The 26,627-nt window shown below is 38.0% G+C and overlaps 1 long non-coding RNA gene across 12 annotated transcripts in view; it reads right to left on the bottom strand.

The window, feature by feature from the left end:
• Positions 1–26,627, bottom strand: part of LOC144930839 (uncharacterized) — a 356,516-nt gene that overhangs the window by 255,571 nt on the left and 74,318 nt on the right. For 8 of the 12 annotated variants that reach the window (XR_013636263.1, XR_013636271.1, XR_013636266.1 and 5 more), the window contains one exon: positions 26,148–26,254. The exons of the other annotated variants lie outside the window; for them this stretch is intronic. This is a non-coding gene — a long non-coding RNA (uncharacterized LOC144930839). The remainder of the gene's footprint in view (positions 1–26,147; positions 26,255–26,627) is intronic. 12 annotated transcript variants of the gene reach the window in all.

Here is a 26,627-nt window from a genome sequence, read left to right as displayed (position 1 = left end):
GAAATATTGTTACCTTCTATACCATCTGAACTCCCTGCATGCCAAAGTAAAAATCTTTCCTGTCACATGTAAGGACTCAGCACAAGATAAATACTAAATATCTGGGTCACAAGTAAACAAAAGTAGAAAATTCTTCTTAAGTTCTTTTCATTTAATTAATCCTTCCTGCAATTTTATCAATGCAATGGAACATTGGTTAGTGCAGAGGGTGTTTTATGCAATAAATTCATCCATATCAAAGGAGCTGTAAGAAGTATTAAGTAGCAAGATAAATAAACAAAAGGCAAGGTATGTTGATCGTCTGGTTAAAAGCCTGCCCCAGGGGATACCCATATCTGTAAATCAGTTACTGTAGTTGGTCTAATCATAGTATGTCATAAACAGGTAGCTTTCTTTCTTAATCTTTACCTAGCTTATATAGCTTACATAAAACATGAAACATTCAACTGTAAAACAGCTAAAACAATAAGGGCCGTAGGGGCACCATTAGAAAGATGTCCCACATGAAGCTGATATTTTAGCTAATTTATATGATAACACTTGCGTAAGACATGACTCTTTCATTTAACTATTAGAAAATTGGTATTTAGTGGCACAGATCTGTCAGTGTGATAAGACACATGGCCAGTAATTCTAAGATGAGGGGAAAGCAGCGTGAATGGACAGATCATGCTTTCTATTAAATACAGAAGAGACTGATGTTTGGAAAGGCAGGATGTACCCATGAAATAACCTTTAAAAGCTTTTGTTGACATGGGATGCAGCTAGAGATGTTACCTAGCTTTTCACAATGCCACAAACATTCATTGCTAATGAAAAAGAGACCAAGAAAACCAAGAAAAACATTCAAATAACCCATGAAGATGAAATATGGGGCCAGTTTCTGCATTGATGTACACTCCACAGAGCTCCTTTTAACTTAAGGGGAATTGCACAGGGTGCATATCATTGGAGATCTTGACCTATCAAGTCCAATCAGCAAAATGCTAGGTGGCAGCAGGCCCCCAATTGCAGAGGGACCAGCCACAAAAACACACTCCAAGCTCTCATGGAGACTGCACACCACTTAATCAACCAATTGCAACTTCAAATAATGACTTCACATTCTCACATTCATTCTAGCGTGAAGAACTTTCACACAAAAAGCTTTTTGAGTATCTTTGTACAACAAAACATTCAAAGAAGTCACACTATCTCCGAGCAGAGGAAGAGGCTAAATTCAAAAGGTAAATTATTCTTTGATAATTATTCACTCAGCTCTAGTCTGAACTGTGCTATTTATCCATTTTAGACTGTAACCCCCTAAGAGAAGGACCACCATCTTCCACTATGGGCATGTACAGTAGAGTTCCAAGCACACTGATGATGCGCATCAAATAATAATATATGTTTAAAACTGTTGGCCTTACACAGAAAACTCTGAGTTTACATTATTGATTGTCTTAGACAGAATAACTTGCACTTATGTATGAATACAAATCCATTTGGTAATTTCAGAGCCATCGGGCTATGTATGATTTTACATATTTATCTGCTTAATTAGACACTCAAGTTCAAAATATTGCAATCAGGATCTGTTACACTCCCTGGAGAACACTGGGCTCCTCGAGATATGGATTATAATAAACCAATATGTAGTATTTTCATTTTACCAATATAATCTAGTTCAAATATTGTTTGTGTTATTTAAAGGGGAGACTGACACCTTTGGGAGCAGATCGTCAGCTGGAGTAGATCAGCATAGCTCTGTCAATGCCAATGGCACTATGCCAGTGTACGCCAGGTAAAGATCTGTCCCATTACCTTCTGATGAGCAATCTGAAATTTCAAAAGGTAGAAATCATCTCTCAGCTTGAATATAATGAGAAATATAGATTTAGTTGACGTATTTAGATGAACAGGTGTGTGTGTGTGTGTATCTATATATGACTTAAAAAAATTAGATTTCTGGAATATCCCGAATGGGTGAGGTTTTGTTCTTTACACCACCATGACTAAATAAATACAACGGAACAGAAAATGCCTATCCCTAATGTGAGATAGATTACAGCATTTTGTGACATGAGACATGCATGTCAGTGAAATGGCAGGTACATTTTGGATATGGCTGATCACCTAGCCTGTACATTTCAGTAGCAGAGTGGTGTCACATCCTACGACCAAGAAGCACATGTATATGTGCCCTTCAATTCACTAACCTACATGACACATAATATTGTCATTCTGACTGTAAAATGCTGTAGAAGTAAAAGTTGGATACTTTGAGACTGATTCTGCTCTTAGTCACACTTGTAAAAATTAGGAGTAACTCTGATGGAGTCAATAAAGTTACATCAGTGTAGACTTGGAGTTACTGAGATCTGAACTGTCCCTCTGTATTTAAAGGTGTTGAATAAGAGTCATCTAATAATTTTTTCAACATATTTTCAAATATTTTGAGTACATTATTTGACAATACATTTCTTTATTATTCACCCAGCTATATAGTTAAGTGGGATATATTTAGAAACTCATTTGTACTATGAATATGGCAATATTTTCTCAAGTAAATTATAAGTTATTTTTCCTATTATTCACCCAGTTCTAGCTGTTTCTTTCTTTTTTTTTTTTTTTTAATTTTGTACTTTCAGATTCCTTGGTAAACATGCAATGAGTGAATAGAAAATCGAGACAGAGAAACTGGTCTCAAAATGGCCGAGTCTCAGCTGTACGGTGGCCTTTTGCACAAATCCTATAGCACAAAGCAACTACAATGCCTAGTGGCTTTATATATATGTGTATATATATATATATATATATATATATATATATATATATATATATATATATATATATAAGGTTAGGTTCCCCCCCCCCCAAGCCAAGGGATCATTAGGCTGATGTGACAAAGGCACATCAGTTTTCATGGCCATTGGCACACATAGGAGTGATGTGGCCAGCACCACGTCTGACTGCACTGGAAGTGGTATTCCAGCAGGCAAGCGAGTGAGACCTGGGCTGGCAACCTTCAGGATCGTAATCCCTTCCCCAGTGCAGGGAGCATGATTAGAGCTCCTCAGTTGACAGAATGACCCATTGCAGATGGCATAAAGTAGACCAGCCCCAAGGGTGATGTAATTTATGGCAGCGGATTGCCCAGCAGCTGAATGGCCCCAGTAGCAGGGTGGCATAAATGTGGCCCAACCTCACCACTGCACCCCACATTCTGCTGTGCCTACAGCCCAGGATCAGACTGAATATTTTTTGCTCTATGTGGATATCAGTTAAGATTCTGAGTCCATTTTTTGTGATACATTTTGAATTTCACGTTTCACTCTGGGATTGATTACATGATGGAATTCACACAGCTGAAATGTTTTCCTCTGGTTTGCTTGGTTGGCTGCACCTAATGCACATGCTCCGGATAATCAGAGGAAGAGGCTGCATTTATATGCATCTTCAGCTTCCTTGTGAGCCTTGGTAAAATATTGTGTTCTAAAGACTTTTTTAAATTGTATATACATCACTAATAACAGATATAAATGCTCCTTGCATTGACTTGCAAATACATTTACTTATTACAACATTTAAATTGCTTTTTATAATTTGAGAGTTAGCTATTTTATTTTGGTGTCAATCAAAACCTTGAAATGCGAACTTAAAGGTGTATGAATTAGTTTGGAATAGGAGCTATAGATTTTTCTATCAGAAGCATTAATGAGTTAATAATATTAATGAGTGTCATTTATACACACACTTAAAACTTTATTACATTACAATTGCTAACATGGAGAAAATTGTCATCTTGATAATATAATTGCATATACTTTTCTAAACTTTGCACATGATTCTTAGTTATGCAGAATTAATAATTATGCCGTAGTAATACTTACATAACTACATGCTCAAACTTACACCCTTAAATGAAAAAATGAGGGAATGCAGGCTTATGTGGTGAGGTCATGTAAAGCGCAGTCCTGACATCTATGTAGGTAACAGAATCCAGCTGATCATGACTGAAGAGAAAAGACGGATAGGCTCACCCAAGAAGAAGTGGTGGGATGTCATAAAGGAAGACATGTTAGCCGGTAGAGTGATAGAGGATATGATACTGAACACTTTAGACAGAGAGGACCCCATAGAGCAGATCCCATGTAATGGGATTAATGCAGGGAAGAAAAGTTAGGCTTTCGTAACTAGACAATCTTGCAAAATACAGCTCATGCACCAATGAGCTACAGCACAGTCTAGTTAATAAAGAATGCACATTGAAACTTCAATCTGTTTGTGTTAATGTATAAAACCACCTTCGGTGAAAGGGAGGTTTAAGATGTTGTCCTACACATGGTGAAAACAAATGCCCAAAGTAACCTCTTTCAGGCCCTGCAAAAACCTTTGGGCAGCCTTAAAGGAGGTGATTTAGGGCATGGACGTGGGGGGTGGGGGGTGGGGAATCTCAGCATCTAGGAGGTGGAACAACAGACTAATCCCAACATGGCCATAGAAGAGGAGCTGCCATTCTAAAGTGCTACTGGTGTTGCAGCACACACGAGTACGCACGTTGTGTGAAACGTTGGGAATGGCGGCGAAGAAGCCAGAGCCACAGGGAGTGGTAGGGCTGGTGATTACTCTAATGTTAGGCCTTCTTATGTTCCCCCTAGACTAGCAGTTCCCAAATTATGGGCTATGGATCTCCAGTGTTTCCTAGAGCACTTCCAGGGAGTCTGGCGGCTGGTCACATAATTGAACAGAGTTTTCCATGTAAGCAATTCCTGTACTTGCCACAGGGAAGTTATTTGATGGCCAATAGATGAGGAGATGATCTCTGAGACAATTCCTCTTTTAACATGGAATCCACACTATGAAAGCTTCGGAGAACCCTTGCCTTAGGCAATTGCCCTAATCAAAATCCCCTGCTCTGGAAGGCATAGTTCCGGTTAATACTGCATCAGCATCATTAGCACCAACAGCAGTGAGATGTTTCTTATGCAGAGACAAAAACTGGTCTTCATGGGAGAGTGGCTATTTATATACAATGCCAAAGTTGTCAGATGTGAGGTTTTCATCATACATCAGAGAGGGTGAGCCAGGGTATTAACCTTCATTTGTATGCTCTTGAACCATTAGTAAGCAGCAGTGGGTATCAACATTGTCCCAGTGGAAAGGATATATATATATATATATATATATATATATATATATATATATATATATATATATATATATATATACATATATATACACACAATACACTATAATGGTGGGGTCACTTTTATATATATATAAAAAAGTGACCCCACCATTATAGTGTATTGTGCCACAAAAAGTTCTCCAGTTGCTCACACTACAGAACCACAGCATTTTATCCATTGTCACTAAAAAGGATAGCGACCAAGAGGTGGGATGACGTGCATGACCAGGGAGACTATAGAAAAGACAATAAGTACTATCACAACCTCACTGAGACCCTCTTGTTTAATATCATGGTAGCTAAAATGCTTGCACTTTACTTTTTGCCCTTCTCACACATGAAGGAAGAAGGCCTTGGACAGCTGTTGAAATTTGCAATTCCAAGCTGGCAGTCGCTTGGTCACACATTTTTTGCTTTCCTATTTTTCACTATTTTCAAAAGTGCCTCCTGCCATGATTCAACTAACTATGGCCATACAGATTACTGAGAACACCACTGACTATGTGTCTGAGTGGCCACTGGATCAGTTTTGATGGCAGCAGTATCTAGCGATGTGCCAAGTTGCTTGTGTGTAGCTTCAATAAATCACACACTGCAATTAATCTTTTGAACAACTTGGAGGCCATCAGAGTAGACTAAATGACCAGATCCTCTCTCTTCTGCATTATGGTGTCAGAAAACAGTGACAATGTAATATAGACAGCATCTGATGGTGGATGTCTCCGTGTTACAGGCTTTCACACTGTGTGTATGGCCCATACCTTCAAAGCATATTGGGAGTCCATGAGGTTTTGGGATAGAATTCTCCGCTTCTTCCATGGCAAAGCAAAACCTTCCACCTCCCATACCTACCACTATGGGGATTTTTGCTCTCTAAGACAATTTTTTTTTCTGGAAGAGGGCAATTCCCCCACCCCCTTCCAGCTGATTTAGAAATGTTGGTTTTGTCTTCCTCCTTACCGATTGCAAACTCTTCGGTTTCTGCCACCACTAAAGATGTAAATAAATCATCAAGATATGATCTGTTAACATATTCCAAAAATGCTTGGCCTCCATTTTTTTAAAGCTTCCAACATCAATTTTATTTAATAATGAATACAGCCGTCAGCTCGTAATATTTAATTTTCCCTACATTTAGCAAAATTGGTTAACTGATACATTTTTCCCAAACAGTCTTCTTTCTGCCCTAAAATCATGCAAATCAAAGAACCACAGACTTATCTGATGTGCATAATTCCCCACAGCCAGTTCAATCATGAAATTATAAAATATTCATAATATATCTGTTTTTTACAAAATGAATTTGGTATCCTAACTTTTTGCTTGTGCTGATCTTGTTAAAATATTCTGACAAAATTGTACAGGTATCCCCATATAGTTATTTCCATTTTATTTGCTTTTCTCTCCAAAGACAACTCCCCACCCACCCACACACACTACATATAGAAGCAGCCTTATCTGTGACATTGGCTAGGCATATCCAGTACACAAGCTTAATGCCCTTTGCAATTCTTGTCTGAACAGTTGTTAGCAGAAGACAAGACGACTTATTTCTGTTCATTCTCTGTATAATCCACCTTATGAATTTACACCTCACCTATCCATATATTCAAGGACCTGAAATACAAAATATTTCCTGCTGTGTTTTAAGCCCACATCCTCCTGGTTACAAGATAAGAGCTTAATAGCTTTGACACTGCACTGTTTTCATATTCATGCATAAGTTATGGATATAGCAACAGATCAGCACTTCTTTGTGATTCTCATTGGCTCTGGTTCGCTGCCTTAAACTGTCTGAGTCAAGGCCATGTTTTAATGCCATAGACATTCTATTCAAATACCAGTATGACCACATTTTAAAAGCCACCCTGTACCACTTCATTGCTGCAGATGTCCTTTACATCTGGCAAGGGCCGTTTCTCTGCATGTCAACAGTAATTCAGTTTAACAGCTGTCTCTTTTGACAAGCTTAGTGTCAGACTCTAAAATGACAGGGTGACAGTTTTCCTTTTCTTTAACAGAACATAGTACAAATTAACCATTTGAATGCAGGATCACTGGATGCATTTAGAACACAGTTTTCAGAGCAAGCTGGATAGGATTTAGGAATTGTTTATATTACAACCAAGGCTGTAAACCTATAGAGTTTGATAAATCAAAGCACTTTTCATGTAATGGAGATCTGTACCTGAAATCTAAACGTTCACAGTCCAGAATACCTTTAATTGAGATGAAACAGACATCTAAGGTAAACACTGGGTGCGATAAGTACTTTTGCTGCATTGTATGAATACACAAGAGAGTTTCCTGTATATTTAGGCAGCATGTAGTTAAAGTGCTTGTGAATATATTAGTTAATGGTATCATGTGTATCAGCTTTCAAACAGCACACAGTACACACACCATTTTCTACAAATGCTATACATACAAAAAAACCACTCAGCATAATTTGTTGAGGACTAAAGCCATGCCTGAGATAATACTGTACATCTTAATGATTAAAACCTTCTGCATAAAAACCAGAATGTGGACAGTAACAAACTGCCACCGTGATTTATGAACAACTAGTACATGCTACGGAGACTCCACTTTAATCTGGTGCAAGAGTGAGCTTTATGAGGCTGGTTGTATTAGGTTCACATAAAAGTGAATAAAAAATATAAATATTATGCTCAACATATTTAAACTGCATATTGGTGTAAGCTCCAATGGCTAGGTGACTTCCCTTCACCATTCCTATGTTATGCAGAGGTCTGCCACAGTTAGAATGAAGGATATCTCACTGATTGGGAAGATAAGCAGCCCTATCCTTCTCCCATTGAAATCAATGGCAAAACTCCCAATCACTTCAATAGAAATAGGATCCGGTCCATATGGTTCATATTATATGATAGACAAAGCACTATACAAAATTATTAATACTTTTTCCATTTCATTCCTGGATAATCAGATAGATCTAACTGCACAACGAAAAACAGGAAGAGCATGCAGAGAGCTTAGCATTTAGATGCTTAAATTCATTCCACTTTGCTTATTTATTCATTGATATAAGCATGTGTGTATGGCACCAATTGCCATAGCATCTGGGTACCTCACAATATTTAAAAGACGTACACTTAAAGGCTTGTTATTATCTACAAGAGGCATACACATTTATATTAACTGGAGTAGCAGTTTCTTGTTAACCTCTCAGTTTCACAATTTAGCTGTGCTCTTCCTGTTTTCATTTAGCTTTTTAAAAACAAAAAACCTGACAGCTTGTTTACACATTAAAACAAATCTTTTAGGTCACTTCATAGCATTTTGAGGACTTGGGACAGACAAGATGAAGCAGCTCTCTTCCCTAAAGACTAATCTCTTACCTGATATGCCCTGCCTCTTCTTTTTCCTGGCCTGGGATTCATACTTCTGTTTCCAGAGGCAATTCTCTCTAACTGCCGCATACACTGTGTTATTAATACACCATCCAACTAACTCAGCTCCAAATGCTACAAACAAATAATTTGAAAGAAATGCCACTCCCGTATGGAAATGTACAGGCAGTTTTCTCATTAACAACCCCAACCCTTCTGTTTTCATACACATGATATATAAACTATACAACATGGACTTAATAATTTAAAATATTTTTCTTTGCCTCCTTAAAATCCATGCCATGATTCAACCACTAATAAATCTATAGTTTAAGATGAATAGAGTACTATTCAGTTGTAAGGTTTTATGTCTACTATCTCCACTTCTTCTGAAGTGTGAAAAGGGGCTTCATATCTGTCAGTCTTTTCTCAGAAGTGACTTTCACTGCTTCCTTTAACTTTCATTAAATAAGCTTTCCACAAGCTGTAAAAACAGAACACACAGAGAAAAAAATTGGCTCTCATTTAAGAGTGCTGTAGAGTCTCTTTTTGAATGAGTAATTAGAAATGTGTAAACTCTTTTATGGATATCTGAGAAGTACATGCAAAAAAAATGTGACATTCCATGTGAATAATTCTGTGTGCTATCAAATTTCATTGTATTTAGCAGACACCAAAACTATACAAGACCCAAAATACACATGCCCTCATAGACATGGGTTATTTGCAAAGATTGACTTAACGTACAATACAAGGAAAACATTCTAATATAATTCTAGGCCAATGGTTACCCACATTCTTAAAGAGAAATCAGAGTTGTTTTGTCTTTCCTCCCATATTTATACAGATTGCAAAGATGTTGAGAGAACATAATTTGAGTTGGGCCTTTCCAACAGTTTCCTCTTATTTTTATTGTAATTGTCAGTCATCTTTTTCATATCAAGAGTCAATCTTAGATTAGAACTTTCTGATTTTGGAATCAAGAAACAAAAAGAGAGGTAGTATGGTGCAGTTGTTAGGGTACTGGAAACCTGCTTTCCATTGCTGGCTCTGCCACTGATCTGTGTGAGCTTGGGTTAGTTACCGCACATAGCTGTTCCTCTGTTTCGCCTTCCACCCATTGTCTGTCCTCTCTATCTGTAAACTTTTTAAGGCAGAGACTGTCTTTTACTATATATGTATAGTGCATGGTAAAGTGGAGGCCCATTTTTGGCTAGGGCTTGTAGGTGCTACTGTAATATAAAATATAATAGTTCCATCACTTGCAACCAAACTTTCTCTGACAAAGTATCCCCTTCTAAACACCTTGCTCTTTATGACCCTGATCCAGCAAGGCACTTAAGCACATATGTGATTTTAAGTATGTGAGTAGTCCATTTATTTCAATGGGATTATATACTTGTTTAAAATTATGCAGGTGCTTAAGTGCTTTGCTGGATCAGGGTTTATGGAATTGAAAATATCAGATTATAGCAAACTTGCTTTGAACATTTTCACAGTATTATACCCGGTGAATTAGGAGGTATGATATCTAGATTGAAAGGTACTTAGATGCCATAGTGATGAGTGTGGGATAAACACCTAGACAGAGAGATAGGTCAGAGTGTTTAAAGACAAAATGGATAATTCTGGTTAGGTTTCTCCATACTCTCCCCAAGTCAACAAGGGCAATTGGAGCATCCCAATCAGACTTTCTGGCTCTTTACAACCTCTTTGTAACTTCTGTAGTCTTAAATCACAGAAGCAGTTAAATGTAGGGCTGGAAGGGACCTCAAGAGGTCATCTAGTCTAGCCTCTTGGAAGCCTATTTCAGTACTTAACAATCTGGATACTCAGAAAGTTCTTGCTAATATATAACTTAAATCTCCCTTGCTTTAGATTACACTGATTACTTCTTGTCCAACTTTCAGTGAACATGGAGAACAATTGAACACCTTCCTCTTTACAACAGCCGACTAAACATGCCCAGCGCTTTTAACATTTTCTCATAGGTCATGTTTTCAAAACCTTTTATCCTTTTTGTTGCTCTCCTCTGGACTCTCTCCTAAAGTGCGGTGCCCACAATTGGACACAGTACTTCAGCTGGTACATTGGGACAGTTGCCTCCTGTGTCTTACATACAACACTCCTGTTAAAACATCCCGGAGTGATATTAAACTTCGTTGCAAATGCATCACATTGTTGACTCATTCAATTTTTGATCGAGTATACCCACCAGGTCCTTTTCAGCAGTCCTACTGCCTAGCCAGTTATTCCCCATTTTGTAGTTGTGCATTTGATTTTTCTTTCCTAAATGGAGCATTTTACACTTTTCTTTACTGAATTTCATCTTGTTGATTTAGAGACCAAGTCTCTAATTTTTCAAGGTCATTTTGAATTCTAATCCTGTCCTCCAAAGTTCTTGCACCTGCTCCCAGCTTGGTGTCATCCACAAGTCTTATAAGCATACTCTCCATTCTATTATCCAAGTCATTAATGAAAATATTGAATAGTACTGGACCCAGGACAGATCCCTGCAGGACCCCACTGGATATGTCCCCCTAGTTTCACAGCACACCATAGATGACTACACTGAGTGTGGACTTTTAACCAGTTTTGCACCCACTTAATAGTTTTTTAATCTATACCACATTTCCCTTGTTTGCTTACGAAAATGCCATATGGGACTGTGTCAAAAGCCTTACTAAACTCTAGCTATATCACATCTAACGCTTCCCCTTTCCCACTAGGCTAGCAATCCTGTAAGAGAAGGAAATTAGGCTGGTTTGGCGTGATTTGTTCTTGACAAATCTATGCTGACTATTCCTTATAACCCCTATTATCCTCTAGGTGCTGACAAACCAGTTAATAATTTGTTCCAGTATCTTTCCAGGTGTTGAAGTTAGGCTCACTGGTCTATAATTCCCCAGGTCCTCTTTACTCCCCCTTTTTTAAAAAAGTACTATGTTTGCCCTTCTCCAGTCCTCTGGGACCTCACCCATCCTCCATGAGTTCTCAAAGATAATTGCTAAGAGTTTTGAGATTGGTTCAGCTAGTTCCTTAAGTATCCTAAGATGAGTTTTATCAGGCCCTGCCAACTTGAATACATCCAATTTACCTAAACATTCTTTAACCTGTTCTTTCCTTATTTTGGCTTGTGTTCTGTTCCCCCTCCCCATATTTGCACTTTACTCACATTGACAGCCATGTTAACTTTCCTTGATTGTGGGCCCTATAATCAACCCCACAGCATGAAAAGGAGTAAATCAGACTGGAAAAGGTGTAGAAGTAACCCAGTAACATTAGTAGGGGTTATGTGTGTTCCTCAGCACAATTTCCCCTTTGAGGGAGCCTGCAGATATCCCTCGCATTACCAGTGTGGTGGGCATGTGCAAGCCTGAGGCATTGTGACAGTGGGAAAGGCCAGGGCCAGATAAAGGGGAATGCTTCCCCCTCCCTCCAAACTGCTAGGATGTTTGCTTGAAAAGCCAGTAGATGTTATGTTGTGTGCACATACTGTGCACTATAAATAGTAATGTCTTATATGCTTCTCTGCATGGAAAAATCTACAGGAGGGAAAATAGTCTAAAATCTGTGTACATTTCGAGATAAAAACAACCAGACTCAGACTCTTCTCTGTGGAGAAGCTGTGTACAGGGGGTATGGCCTATAACCACATGCAGTCTGAGGAGCCAGGGGATAATCAGTTTCCAGCACCATGATGCTTAGGTCATTTGTAAAGAGGGCTTTCCCCTCTCCACTGCTGCCCAGCTTCACCATTCTCCTGGAGAAATGCAGCCGTTTGGCTTTCTCCGCTACAGCTGCAAACTCGCCCCCTCTCTGAGGAAGATCAAAGTTACAGGGGAGAGTTATGCTGCATTATGCAAGCAACATTAAACTATCACATGGTTTCCCACTCCAAAACATGCCCATGTTTAAGGGGAGCCTGCCCTGAAAAGCAGCTGCTCACAGACTCCATCCTCCCAAATCATCCTACCCCTTCCAAATCCCACAGGTCCCCAGCATGGAAATCCTTCCACCGCCACCTGAGGAGAGGGACAAACTCCACCAAGTAATCATTCCTTCCTTGCTTGCTTTTGAGATACTTGAGTCCCTTATTTTCTATACTCTGCCCACCCTACTAGGAGTATAGGGCCCAATATGAAAATTCAACAGCTAAAACCACCCTACTGTTGTATATTATGTGAGAAAACAATGCCCTCATTTCTGTTTATTCAAGCTGCTAGTCAGCATGAGTTATCTGGCAGAATATTAACATGTGCAACTGAGCAAGGTCTGGTATAAAACCAACCACAAAGTAAATCTATTGAAGTGGAATAGCAAAAGATATGAGAAAAGAAAGGGGTTCCCACATAAGGGGATATAAAGTATTTAATACGCTACAGAATCATCAACGAGATTGGAAGATAGGAACAATGTATTGCTTTGTTGATATCTTTTTTCAGTTTAATAATCTACAAAAAATTGCAGTATATCTGTAGCACATTTTCTGCTTTCTTTAAAATACCTCGCTCAAATTTCAAACATTTTAACTCCCGGGTCAAATCAGCTCTCTCTTTCTCTCTGTCACATTGATAAATGGATCTATTTAAATTTTTATCATGGGAAAACTCTCTTTCTTGTGTCTTTTTCACTATCAGATTTCATGCACAAGATAACATAACACGTATTATTTTTGTTACGTTATCCAGTACAATAAAAATAAATTGAGTCGTGATGGCACAGATGTCATTGTGGAATGGTTCTGTTCGGTTTACAGAGTTAGAGTGTGTCTGTATGTGGTGTAAGGAGGGTCAGTCACTGATTGATATAACAGTGAAATTAAATGTATTATTAACCACTAAACAATAACATACCAACTCTTAGTTAAACTGCATAACTGCATTACTACTGTACCCGTATAATTCAGTCTGACAAATAAAATTGTCCAATCAAACATTAGTACAACACATAGTAGCAACTGAGTTTCCAGATCTATATTACCATTAGAAACTGGGGGGTGCCCATGGGTACAGTAAACCAGTGACCCTATGGCAATAAGGCTTCTTTCATCTTGTAGAACTAGAAGGTGGGTGAGTACTTCCAAGAGTGATCTTATATTGCATGTGAATTGGTGTACCCAGCACTGCAGTTATCATGCCTGCACAGAAGTACCTTTTTAAAGGAGAGAAAGTACTTCTGGGAATAATATGCAAAGAGAAAGTGCTCTTCAAGTAAACAAAGGGCTGAATACAACATTATACAACCCATTCACAAATTGCGGCATATCCCTATGTTAGTAAATAAATAAGTTAGAGGATTTCAATACCTTTTTGCACGTACCCTCATAAAGAACTAAAGAACTAAAGCAGGTTCTATATGAACCACCAAAGCTTAATCTTTCTTGGCAATCTGTTTCTTCTTAAAGGAAAGTAAGAAAAAGTAATGCAAAGTCAACTAATTTCTAGGTATTATTCTAAAGAATTATCTGGCTTTTCTGCCAATAATCAAAACCAAAATATAGTTAAAGAGCCTTAATAACAATAAGCATTTTATATACTTAACCTATATGCTTAACCTTTACCTAATAATGTTAAGAAAATGCGTAATGCTACAGCTACTGTAAAGATAGAAAAACAGATACTAAAGGAATATAGTAGTATTTAATGACAAGTTACAAAGAGTGCTGGTGAAAGAAAAGCAAGTGAGAAAGGTTAAATAAAAACTATAGTACTTGCAATCTTTCTACATTAACTTCCAATAACTAGAGAATACAATTCTTCCATATATGATTTGATTTCCTGATCTGTGCATTAAATATTTACTTCTAATTATAAACTTATGTGAGATCCAAACAAAAACTAATTTGCATTATTAATGATGCAAGAAATGTGATGTTTAGTCTCTTAAGATTTGTAATAAAGAGGAAAATGTTAGAGATTTACTTTCCATTTTTCATTTTACAAGGCAAGTTTAAAATGATAAAACTTATTTAATTAACCGAGGCTCCACTTATGAATTACTTGTTCCTGCCAGCAAGGATGTTTAAAAAGAACCTCTGAAATGAGGCTGAGACTACAAAGAGTCCATTTTCAGCTTCAGAGTCTCAAGGGAAAAATCAAAGGGTTTCTTTCTTTCAACAGTTTGGGTGAGATGATATTTTGAGATGTTGACAGCTGCCAAACTGCAAAAACAGTGAACCACCAAAATGAAATCTTTTTTATCTTTCTGAATTTTTCTCAGTGTTCAGCTTGACTTTCTTTACAACTTTTGACTGAATATTTCTGTTGTGCTAAGGAACTTTTAACTGTCCATATAATTGTATCTTTTACATCTGGCTAGAAATGGGCCATATTCTCTATTATCAAATACCACCGGTGATTAAATCTTTTTTTAAATAAGTCCTTACATAATTTTTTATTATTATTTTTAATGGTAACACCAACAGGTCACCAATCCGTGTCCAACAGTGATGAACACTGCACAACACAATACAAGAGATAGTACCTGTTCCAAAGAGTTTTCAGTCTAAACATTTAAGGTCTTGATCATGCAATATACTGCACCTGGGTAGACGCCTACATCCACATGGAGCCTCACTGACTTCAATGGGGTTCTGCCCACGTGCAGTGCATCATAATGTCAAGAACTAAAATTGTGTACATTCACGTGAAAAACTGATCAGTCTCTTAATCGCCATCATTATTATAAACAGTTATTTGTTTCACACTGATCATAGAAACAATTTGCAGTGGTTAATGGTATAGATGTATCCTGTTGGATTCTTACTATGTTTAGATGCATACAACAGATTTGTAAGCAGATTTGTTCAACTAAGCTAACTGATATAAAATTAATAATCTTTATCCCAATAAATTAAGCTCATTACTTTTAAAAATCTTTTCTATTTGTACCCAATATAAACTGTACCATAATCTACTTATGAAATAGAAAAAGATTCCATTGATCAGACTGATTCATTAATTTCAGAAGAGACCACTCCTAGGAAAAGTAGACACAAGTACATGCATGTGAAATACACACACACACACACAAAATGTGTCTTCATTATGATTTTTATTTAATCTCTTTTACTTGTAGCTCTATTTTTATGGCATGGGGGATCTTGGGAGATTAGTGGGAGCCTTTACTTATTTCTTCTGTTTATTGTGTCATATTATTCTCCATTGTCCAATGTCTTGCTGATCCTTGTGTTTCTCCTTCTTCACTAATCCAGCTTTCCTCAACATCTACCACTGCTAAGCCCTGGCCCACACATTAGTCACCCTGATTATTGTAACCTTCTTCCTTCTGGCCTCCCATCTCCCCCATACTATACAGTCTATCCAAAATACCACTTCTAAAGTAATCTTCCTCCTCTCACTTCTGACCATATTTTTCCTGCTTCTCATATACATTCATTGACCTCCTGTCCTTAACCATTAAAGTTCAGTTCCTCTCCTTTACCTACAAGGGCCAGCATAGTCTCACCCTCAACTATACACTCTACTTTCTTTTCCCCCTCCTCCTTTTTACACTCTTCTTACTCCTCTCTCTTTACTCTACCTTTCTCACTGTCTACTTTATGTCTTCACTCTTGCTGCCATCCCATGCCTGGAACACTAAATCTCCACCCTTTCTCCAAGCATCCATTCTCCTCCTTCAAATCATTCCTTAAAATCTGTCTCTAAAGAATTCTTCCTGGCTTCTCCTCAAATGATCCCTCACAGCCCTTTTTTACATGGTCTGTTGTACTGTATCATGTCTTTGTGTGCTCTGTCTACCTCAGGGCCTGATCCTGCAAACACCGGTCATCACGCATAGGTCCCTAACATTAAGTATGTGAGTTGTCCCATTCGAGTCAATTGGAATTTTGTCTGATCAAGAACTTAGTAAGAAATGTAGTATTTGTCCTGTTCACATTAAGTCCCTTTAACCTCTGCTTCTCCAGGAAATAGAAATTAAATTTCTCTCTCCAATGTGGAAGGCCAGATAACTTGGTTGGCCAATTGGTTGGCCTCCTGCTTAGTTTTGTTTTATCAGTCAATCTGATTTCTGGAGTATTTTGTCATTGCTGTGCTCAGCATGAATAAACATAGAATCATAGAAACATGGGGCAGAAAGGGATTTTGAGAGGCCACAAGTTGAGCCCCCTGGTGGTGGTGAGGCAGGGCCATGTAAGCCTAGACCATCCTTGACAGGTGTTTCTCCAACCTGTTCTTAAAAACCTCCAATGATGGGGCTTCCACAACCTCCTTTGGAAGCCTGTTCCAGAGTTTAACTATCCTTATACTCAGAAAGTTTTTTCTGAAAGCTCCCTTGCTGTATATTACTCTGATTACTTCTTGTCCTACCTTCAGTGGACATGGAGAACAACTGATCACCTTCTTCTTTATAACAGTCCTAAACCATATTTGTTATCAGGTCCCTCCTCATTCTTCTTTTCTCAAGACTAAACATGCCCAGTGTTTTTAACCTTTCCTCATAAGGCAGGTTTTCTAAATCTTTTATCATTCTTTGTGCTCGCTTCTGGACTTTCTCCAGTTTGTCCACATCTTTCCTAAAGTGTGGAGCCCAGAATTGGACATAGTACTTCAGCTGAGACCTCACCAGGGCCAAGTAAACCAGGACAATTACCTCTTGTGTCTTTCATATGACACTCCTGTTAATACACCCCAGAATGGTATTAGTCTTTTTCACAACCTCATTACATAGTTAACTTATGTTCAATTTGTGATCCACTATAAACCCCAGATCCTGTTCAGCAATACTACTACCTAACCAGTTATTTCCCATTTTGTAGTTGAGTTTTCCTTCCCAAGTGTACCACTTGGCACTTCTCTTTACTGATTTTCATCTTGTTGATTTCAGACCAATTCTCTAATTTGTCAAGGTTGTTTGAATTCTAATCTTATCCTCCAAAGTGCTTACAACCTCTCCCAGCTTGGTGTCCTCTGCAAATTTTATATGCAGATTCTCCACTCCATTATCCAAGTCACTAAAGAAAATATTGAATAGTACAGGATGCAGGACATCTTCTGAACTTCTAAGTTTCACCACCATCATACGCAGGACAGGGCAGGATTTCTGTAACAAAGGTAGTACGCGCTATGTGTACATATTGATCTTCTTTAAAGCAGAGCAAGTATGTTTAGGAAATAAAAAAGAATAATTTCTGTGAGCTCAGTTAATGACCCTCAGAAACGTCATCAACTGTATTTAATTTTAGGAAAGGTTTATGATCACATTTTACATTTAATTTAAAAAATAGTCAAGAAACTGAGGTAGAAAAGCTAGCCACTGCAGCTGTTTAGTAGTTTTTTTAAACAAAACTTTTACAAGAGTTATCATGAGGACTTAAAGCATATGTGCAGCAGCCACAAAGACATGGGGAGAAGGGGCTATTCCCAAAGTAGTCTTTATGGAGGGCCAATCAAGGTCAATGATCCATTGACTATGTAGTAGTTGTACCATAAACTATGATGGGTGTGTATGAAAATAAACTTTTAGAGAAGTGTCTAAGCACAGAGGAAAGAATGTAACCACATTGAGAGAGCTCTTACAAACATCCAAAGGAAATCCAAAATATTTCCACTTCCAAATATCTCTCATTACATTGTAATCCTCCTGCACTAACATGACATCATTTTCTGGGGGCTGTAAAGTCTCTCAGAACAACACAAAGAATTGTACAGGTAAGGCTTTGTGATACAACTTTAAGGTGGAAGTACACATCAAGAAACTGATGTTCAGTACATGGGGATTTAACTGAGCAACTGAAGCACATGCCAGTGGGAGTCATATGCTGAAAATGTAGCCTCAGGTTCTTAACTCCAAGCGCTATTCCATTTTTTTAAGATATTAGCAGGATTATTCTCACAGTGGAACAAACTTGGTACAAAGAACAATTATTGAATACTGCTCCCCTTGAAGTCAGTGGGAGCCTTGCCACTCATTTCAGTGGGAGCAGGATGTGTCCATTATGGCCCAATCATGCAGTTACATTGTAGGCAAAACTCCCATTGACTTCAATAGGTCGCAGACAAGAAGGAATTTAGTTTGAATCTCATTATTCATACTCCCCTTGTTACAGCACTAGACCTTTGTATTTGAAAAAATGTGTCAATCCAGTTATTTTGTGTGTGTGTGTTTGAACCTGAATTAAAAGTTATAATCCCTGGATATGTGACATCAAAGTGTGTTGTAAGGAATACTATTGGGATGTCACAAATTTTACACTCACGCTTCAACACAGTATTAAAAATGGAAGAGAAGATGGACAATGAGGACCCAAATCCCATTGAAACATGATTAACTGACACAAGGGATAAGGCAAACTATGAACAACACTGGACAGGTGAGTGGATTTTAAATAAGCATGTTTTTGGCACCTGTAATTCCTCCTTTAAATGTTAATGAAACATTTTTGTTTATCTCTAAATTTTACTTACAGATCATTTCTTTTCCATATATACTCAGTACAAGCTTCAATGAAAGTTAAGGGTGCTTGGCACATGTCTATCTAAAGCATGTCTGCTTATATTTTATTCTTGCTTACTAAGTACATTTACAACTAAAGATGAAAACAGGAGGCATAAAAAGAATGTGCTGTATAATATCTTCAGTGTTCTATGAAAAAAGCTCATCCTATAGAATTACGATTTCATTGCAACCCAGGTACTATAGCTCCGACTCAAGATGTATCAATTGTCAGTTATGACTAAGCAAGCCTTCTATTAGATCTAAGAGTGTTACTTTGTTATTTGCCAGAGTAGAATGTCTTTTAAAACTATTAAAAGGACCCAGGAAATTAATTTTATCATCTGTAAAATTCTTTGTGCCAATGCAATCAGTTGCACATTTACATATTTTAATAAAACACTAATTATGAATTAATTCTTTTCACTTGCTTGAGTTGCAACTACTTTTAACATTAACAGAAACTGGTTTTATTTTCTCATTTATTTATACAGAGTGCTCATCGTCACTGACTCCAATTTCAGCGATGCCACCACTGTCTGCACGTCATTTACGACAAACGCTCCCATGAAGAGAATACTGGGGGTCCCACTGTCTCCCGAATGGGATTAACCTGCTCAAGGCAGTGGAAGTTCCATGACTTTCAACTCCTCTTCCTACCCATTTCTCCATTGCCACCACCCTGAAACAAGTAGAAGATTTAACTCCCTTTTTTGTTAGATACCTCATGACCTATGAGACAGAGACCATTTTCCTTAATGTCCCTTTGTTCCCCTATATTGCCCAATCCCATTGGCCCCTACCATCCCTGGAGAGAACTGCTCCTGCAGGAGTCATGCTTCCAAAGGTTCCCTGACCATGTCTGTCCCCTCCAGGAGGAGTGCAGAGTGGAAGGCATTACAAGCTATATTACTGAGCCATGCTGATCTACAGGTTTGAGGGAAAGGGGGGAATTCAGAAAAGCACAAATGGCTCCCTACCCCCTCTAGCTTTGCAGAGGCCAAACCACCACAATGGCACTTCAGTGGGCCTGGTGAGGCAGTCAGCGTGTGCCCAGGCACAACTCTTCACTTTCACCAGCACAGGATCCCCTCAGCACATGGACATAATTATTCCCCTCCCCCTGCAGTAACTTACTTCATAGCCTTTAACATATATTGATTATAGTGACTAGACTCCTAAAATCAAGACCACTGATAACGAACATACTCATTTCTATTTAAAATAGTGGCATGCATGTTTGCTATGTTTCACCTGGTGATGACATCAAACAATTGCCTTCCGAGAGGACATAAAACTAATTTTATATTAAGACAAACCTGTGTTGTTCTCTTGAAGTCAAGTCTGCATTTTTGATTTTATGGGAAATTTTGAATCATGCTTATAGCTGGGATTGAGCTTCTGTGATGTGTGCTAATCTCGTATCACTTTTGGAGATTTAGAAAGTTATATAATCCACCCGGGGTTTAAAATTGAACATAAATCTGTCAACTCTCATCTCTCTCAAGAAATTAGACCTACCATAAAGAGAGCCCTGTTTCCATTTACTTGGTTTCTTTTTCACATCTCTGTCACACAGGGTTGCCAGCGCGGACAGCGTGGGTACTACCACTCCATCAATGGAAACCTTCATTTTAATTTTGGTTAGATCTAATGAGACAATGAATATTCCAGTGTCAGCTCTGAGTAAACTAAAGGGGTTTCACCTCAGAGACCCCTCTTTAAACATCCCATGCAGACAGGCACATACAGAATAGTAAATAATTTAGCAGCAACAGCACAAGGACACCTGGTGTTTGTAGCTTCAAAGTTCAGGCAATCCAGCCCGATAAATATACGCCCGTGTTTCTGGTCTTTTGAAGAGCAGCAAAGGTATTATTTATCTCTTCACACCTGGCTTTGCAACTGAGAACAACTGGGAAAAATGTGGAGCTTCAGCAAACTGTCTGCCAACTCTAGGGGGAAAGGTCCCACTGGGTTCACTACAGTCACCCATCAGGGCTCCATTAAGCTCACCAGAAACAGAAGGACTCTGTTAAAAAAACAATATTCGTAATTGGCTGCATCTATTTTTTTTACTACTTTTTAAAAACCTAAATAATGTTTTGCAGCTCCAGAGCACCTTTTGTCTGAGACATTGGAAGAAATTTTTTTAATGTTCATTTAACTCTGTAAGGTAAACGCTTTCATCCCCATTTTTCAGGGCGCAGGATGTGGCTGCGTTAACATTGCTATAAGAAACTTCGCTTTTTGGTTTCTTGACCTTAGATGACTTCCACCTGGAACCTCAGGATCACACTAACAAAAGGTTTTACATTTTAATATCTAGTCATTATTGGTTTTTTCAGACTTGTCAGTGCTCTCCTTTTCTTCAATCTCTTCACCAACTTGGCAGCCATTTGGTAGTTTATGCTGCTTTTCTCATACTGTGCTTTTGCACGTTTCAAGTTTCCAGTCAGACACCAAATACTTTCCTCCTTTCCTACTGCTGTTAACACTATGAGGATCAAACAAACACTAAACTGTTTTCTCACAAAATAATCATTAAGCATATCTTGTAGTTCAGTTCATGTGACACCTGAATATTTGCTTCATTAATAAGTAATTTGCAATTAATTCACAAAGTCATTTCTAAAAGAATGTTGTGCTGTCACCATGCTTTTAAAGTAGCAAAACAGTACTTAATTTCTGACAAAACTTCAGTTGCACATATGCCTCTAAGGGCAAAATTTCACCTTTGATGAGGAATGTCCCCTAGATGCAGGAATACAGATTCCATTCATTTTAATGGAGATTATATATACATCTTCAGCAAAGAATGTATTTAGTTAGAAATTTGTATCAGGCATTTGGGTGCTTTATATTACCTCATGAAATTATTATTTACAACATTCAGTTAAAAAGCTTATATTTAGTAAAAGATCAATAATAGAAGATCCTGTTCACTAAACGAATGAGACAAATCCCACCACAAACTATTCAGCTGATCTACTTTCAGTCAAAAGCTTCAACCAACAATTATGCCTTATGTTGTGCCCTGAAACTCAACAAAAGTCCAGCTCAAGTAGGCTCCTGAGGTTTCACAAAGAGTGGAATCTAAGGAGAATGTTCTGCTGCTGATCACAGACAATTTAAAATTTTGGCATCGACAGTGAATGTAACCCAGTGTGGATCATAACTCCTGCAATTGGATATAGTGACAGGGTCATTTTCTTACATTAGAGGTCCCAGGCCATGCCATGCTTTACAGATCACAAATAACACCTTGAATTACATGGGGAAGCAAGTGTGAACAAGTAGCTAGAGCACAGGATGGAGCATTGACAATTTAAGAGATCCATAATATAATGGCTTGTTCCATCTCTGTTTTTTCAAGGATAATTCCAGATACAGTGTATTGTATTAATCTAGTCTTTAGGATACAAACATATGGTGATCCATCACATGCTGACGCAAGGTCCACATCAGACAGGAAAGTCACAGTCCCTGGGCCAGTCATAGACATTTAATGGCACTGTGTGCCAGAACTGACATTTAAGATTCCAGAAGCAATGCTGAAATCCAATACAACTCTGAGACTGACCCTTATTGACAAAGGGGCAGATTTTCAAAGGCAGAAGTGGGAGTTAGGCACCCAACTCTCATTGACTTTTCAATGGAAGTTGGGCACCTAACTGCTCTTTGTGTCTTTGAAAATCTCCCTCAAAGGCTGGATATCCTCAATAGAAGTCATACTCACTGCACTAACCTATTCCTTGAGAAGCTTTCCCCAACTACATACATCATTCTAGAGCTGCGAAGAGAGGCAGTGACAGGCAAGCACATATTAAAAGATTTTTGAAATGAGTTGGAGTTAGGCACTGAAGGGATTAGGTTTGTCAATTCATATTTAGTGGACTAATCTGAAAGAAAAAAGTACAGAGCAAATCAGCTGTAGGACAAGCAGCTAACCACTAAGTGAAACCTGGAGTTTGGGGTAACTGACATAGAAAACAAGCAATTCACTAAGTAGGGTGGCCTGTCCTCTTCATTATTTATCACTCCTCCAATTGTTGTGTTGTCTGTAAACTTTATCAGTGATGATTTTATGCTTTCTTCCAGGTCATTGATAAAAATGTTCAATAGCATAGAGCCTAGATTAGGTGGTCCATTGGTCTGATCTAGTATAACAGTCCTTATTTTCCTACATCATTTCCATCTACTTTCAGTTTACTCAGTTTGATGAGTCTGCAAAACTTTGTAAGCAGTGATGTCAAAGTGTGCTGACATCTAACAAACCAGTATGGACACTTCTTGAGTCTGTAGCTAACACACAAGGAGCTCTTCAACCATAGATCCCAACACCATCTCTATGCTAAAACTCCATATCTAAAACCTGGCCACTAGAGATCAAGGACACTCATGACCTTAAGTAGCAATTACAGCTGATCCCACATCACCGTCTCAATAACCTTCCACTAAAATGGTAGGTTAGAGGTTTGCCAGTAATCAGTAATCCCCTAAAAGGGAGATATACAGTACTAAAGCAACAAATCTTTAGTCAGTAGAGTGGCAGCAATGCAGAAGAGAAAAATAATTCCTTAAAAAGCAAACCACAATACTTGAAAAATAATGTAATATAGGAATGAGTAATTAATATCCAGTGATTGCAAAATTAAGATACTGGCAATACCTACATATTGTATTTGTGAATATATGGAAATGAAATTTGCTGATAATAATTCCACTAAAATGGAAAGATTTTCTAGTTTTGGGTATGTGGGGGAAAGAGATTGTTTGTATTAAGCGTCATTGTAGGCGTGAATGGACTTAGCATTAAGCTAGTCAAAAAAAATCAACTTTTTAATTTTTCAATAAAACGGGTGCAATTTTCATGATTTTTTTAGTGAAAAATTTCCCCATTTTTCAAGCAACTGTAGCTTAGCAGTATATACCATATGTCCATAACCTGTTTATGGGAATCCTGAAATATTCATCACTTTAATCTCTTTAACAGAGACTCACTAAAAGTTTCCTGTATGTTGTTTTGTATGTCCTATATAACAAATGTTCGAAGACTGTGTGCAATTTACAGCCTTGTAGCCTGACCCAGTTCCCAGTAAAATCAACAGAAAGAAGACCACTAATGCCAATGGGAGCTGGATCAGTCTCTTTCTGCAGAAACAGTACATCCCCAACCACGTTTTCAGTGGAGGAAAAGATCCTACAATATGTTATATTCTTGATCTTTCCATGGGAAATGAGTGTAAATGTATGAAGGACAAAAACTGAGCATACAGTAGAAATTCTACTTTCTTCCAAGTAGAAATTACGAGATTATTAAATACTCTGAGTAAACCTACAAAATGCTAGCGATATAATGAAATTGCGCAAATACACTTCCAAATCCAATTATAACAATGGAGTAGTGATTATATAGTTGCTTTAACAGTTAAAATAAAATATGTTACTAGATAAATGTTTGTACTCGAAAGACATTATTAGATTTTCTTGCATTTATCCACTGTAGTGTGCACAACCAGCCCTTGAAGCCAGGGACAGATAGAAAATAACAGAGGAGAGAGATTGAGTTCACTTGCTAAATATAGCTAGTAACAACTGAGAAATTTCAACTCGAAAAGATAAATAGAGAGAGACCAGATACCAGTACATGACTTGCACAGCAAATCAAAATACTGCCTCTTCTTTACACTCAGAGCTCTACCAGAATTAGTAAATTTTAAAACAACCAGATCATGACACAAATAAAACCGAAAAGGACTCAGTGAAGAAATCAAAACATCCCAGAGAAAACAAAAGAATACCAAAAAAGAACCAATTATTCCAACCATCAATATTCCTCAGTAGACTGGTGGGCAGAAAGATACATAGAGTAAGATAGAAAGAATACAATCATGCCTATTATTTAACAGAAAAGTGATACTTTTCTGGAACAGGTGGGAATGGAGTCACTTACTTTGTTTATTTGAATAGTCACTTGATGGAAATCCATCATGTCAAAGAATGAACATTTACTTTAAAATGTAAATGCTTTGAAGCTTGTAAATATTCTGGAAGCTCATTTAAATCTGAGCAAGCTAGAAAAAGCAGAAATACATGCCCTTTATTACAACTGTTTCATTTCTGATTTAAAAGTAAAATAATTCATCTCCTGTTCACTTGCTCTGACTACTCTTTGCAATTTTTAAATTGTCTGATGACTTTAAATGTATAGGGTTGTGTGAAGGAAGGGGAAGTTACACAAAAATGTTGGTTTCAGAGTAACAGCCGTGTTAGTCTGTATTCGCAAAAAGAAAAGGAGGACTTGTGGCACCTTAGAGACTAACCAATTTATTAGAGCATAATAAATTGGTTAGTCTCTAAGGTGCCACAAGTCCTCCTTTTCTTTTTACAAAAATGTTGCCAGGTTATCTAAAGAAAGCCAGCGTCACTTTCCACAAAGCAATACATATTTTTTACTTTGTGTCTTTCTGTTTCTCTTCTCCTTCTGTTCCTATACTCAATCCCATCACTATTCTTTGCCTCTGGAAAAAGCAGGATTAATTTAACCAACATGTTCATGACAATCAATTTTATTTTTTCTTATTATATAACCACTAATTCATTCAACACAGACCATGTAACATTCTTCAGATGGTAATGACGGCTTTTTGGTCACACACTCACCTGGGCCAGAAGAAATTAACTCGCAGACTTCAATAACACAGTCAGATACTCTGGTAATAAGCACCACATAAATACACAGATATGGACAGATTAGATAGACTTTGTGTCCCTTTCCCAGTCTCTATGAGCTACCCAGTCTCCTAAGACTCATGGGCTCGACACTTTCTCAGAGTACATATATATGACATGCTAAAAACATAAAAGAAAATCCTGGTTGTAACATACTGGGCTGGCTGTTGAGGATTTCCATGGGGACAGAGAAAAATAGTCCCCACAACAAGACAAGGAATGGCAGCTGAGCTGTTCTGCAGGCACCTATTCCAACCTTATGACTGAATTAAGCTTTGCAACCATTTATATCCATGTCCTCCTACGTGGAAGATCAACAGGCAATGGATCCAGGCAGTGGTTGCTCAGCAGGCCTGTCCTGTCTTGAACAGCTGGTGCAGCTGGCAACTAGGAATGGACCTGGGCTATGTAGTGCACTGGGGGATACATACCTCTGTGTAGTCTTCCAAAAATTGTCCGGAAATCTCCCCCATGGTACCACCTCACGAAAGTTCATCTTGTACCCTTGGCAGAGAGGGCAGGGTTTGGTGCTGTGTCCCTAAACAATGTGGCAATCTTTGTTATAAACAATAAAGTATTTTTTAAAAGCTGCTAGTTAAACAAATTTCACACAAAAGTTTACTTGAATTAGGTGTTGCTGTATCTGAATATTATGGGGATTGCAAATCCATTTCCTTCACCTAACACACACCCAACAAATAGCCCTGTGAAATTTTCTTCTGATGCTTTGACAGGCTGATGAACCAGCCTGTTTTCTCCCACCCACCAAAGAGCAACCATTGTACAGAACATCTTTGAGAGCTCTACAGCACTCCCTGACATAAGGGAGTAAGGTTTGTTTCATGTTTTCCTTCTGATGGAGTATTCATCTTCAAAGCATCTTACATATGAGAGGGGAGCCTCAGAAGCAT

This window comes from Lepidochelys kempii, chromosome 9, assembly GCF_965140285.1.
Source record: "Lepidochelys kempii isolate rLepKem1 chromosome 9, rLepKem1.hap1, whole genome shotgun sequence".
Taxonomy (NCBI): Eukaryota; Metazoa; Chordata; order Testudines; family Cheloniidae; genus Lepidochelys; species Lepidochelys kempii.
This window is presented reverse-complemented; position numbering and strand designations above follow the sequence as displayed.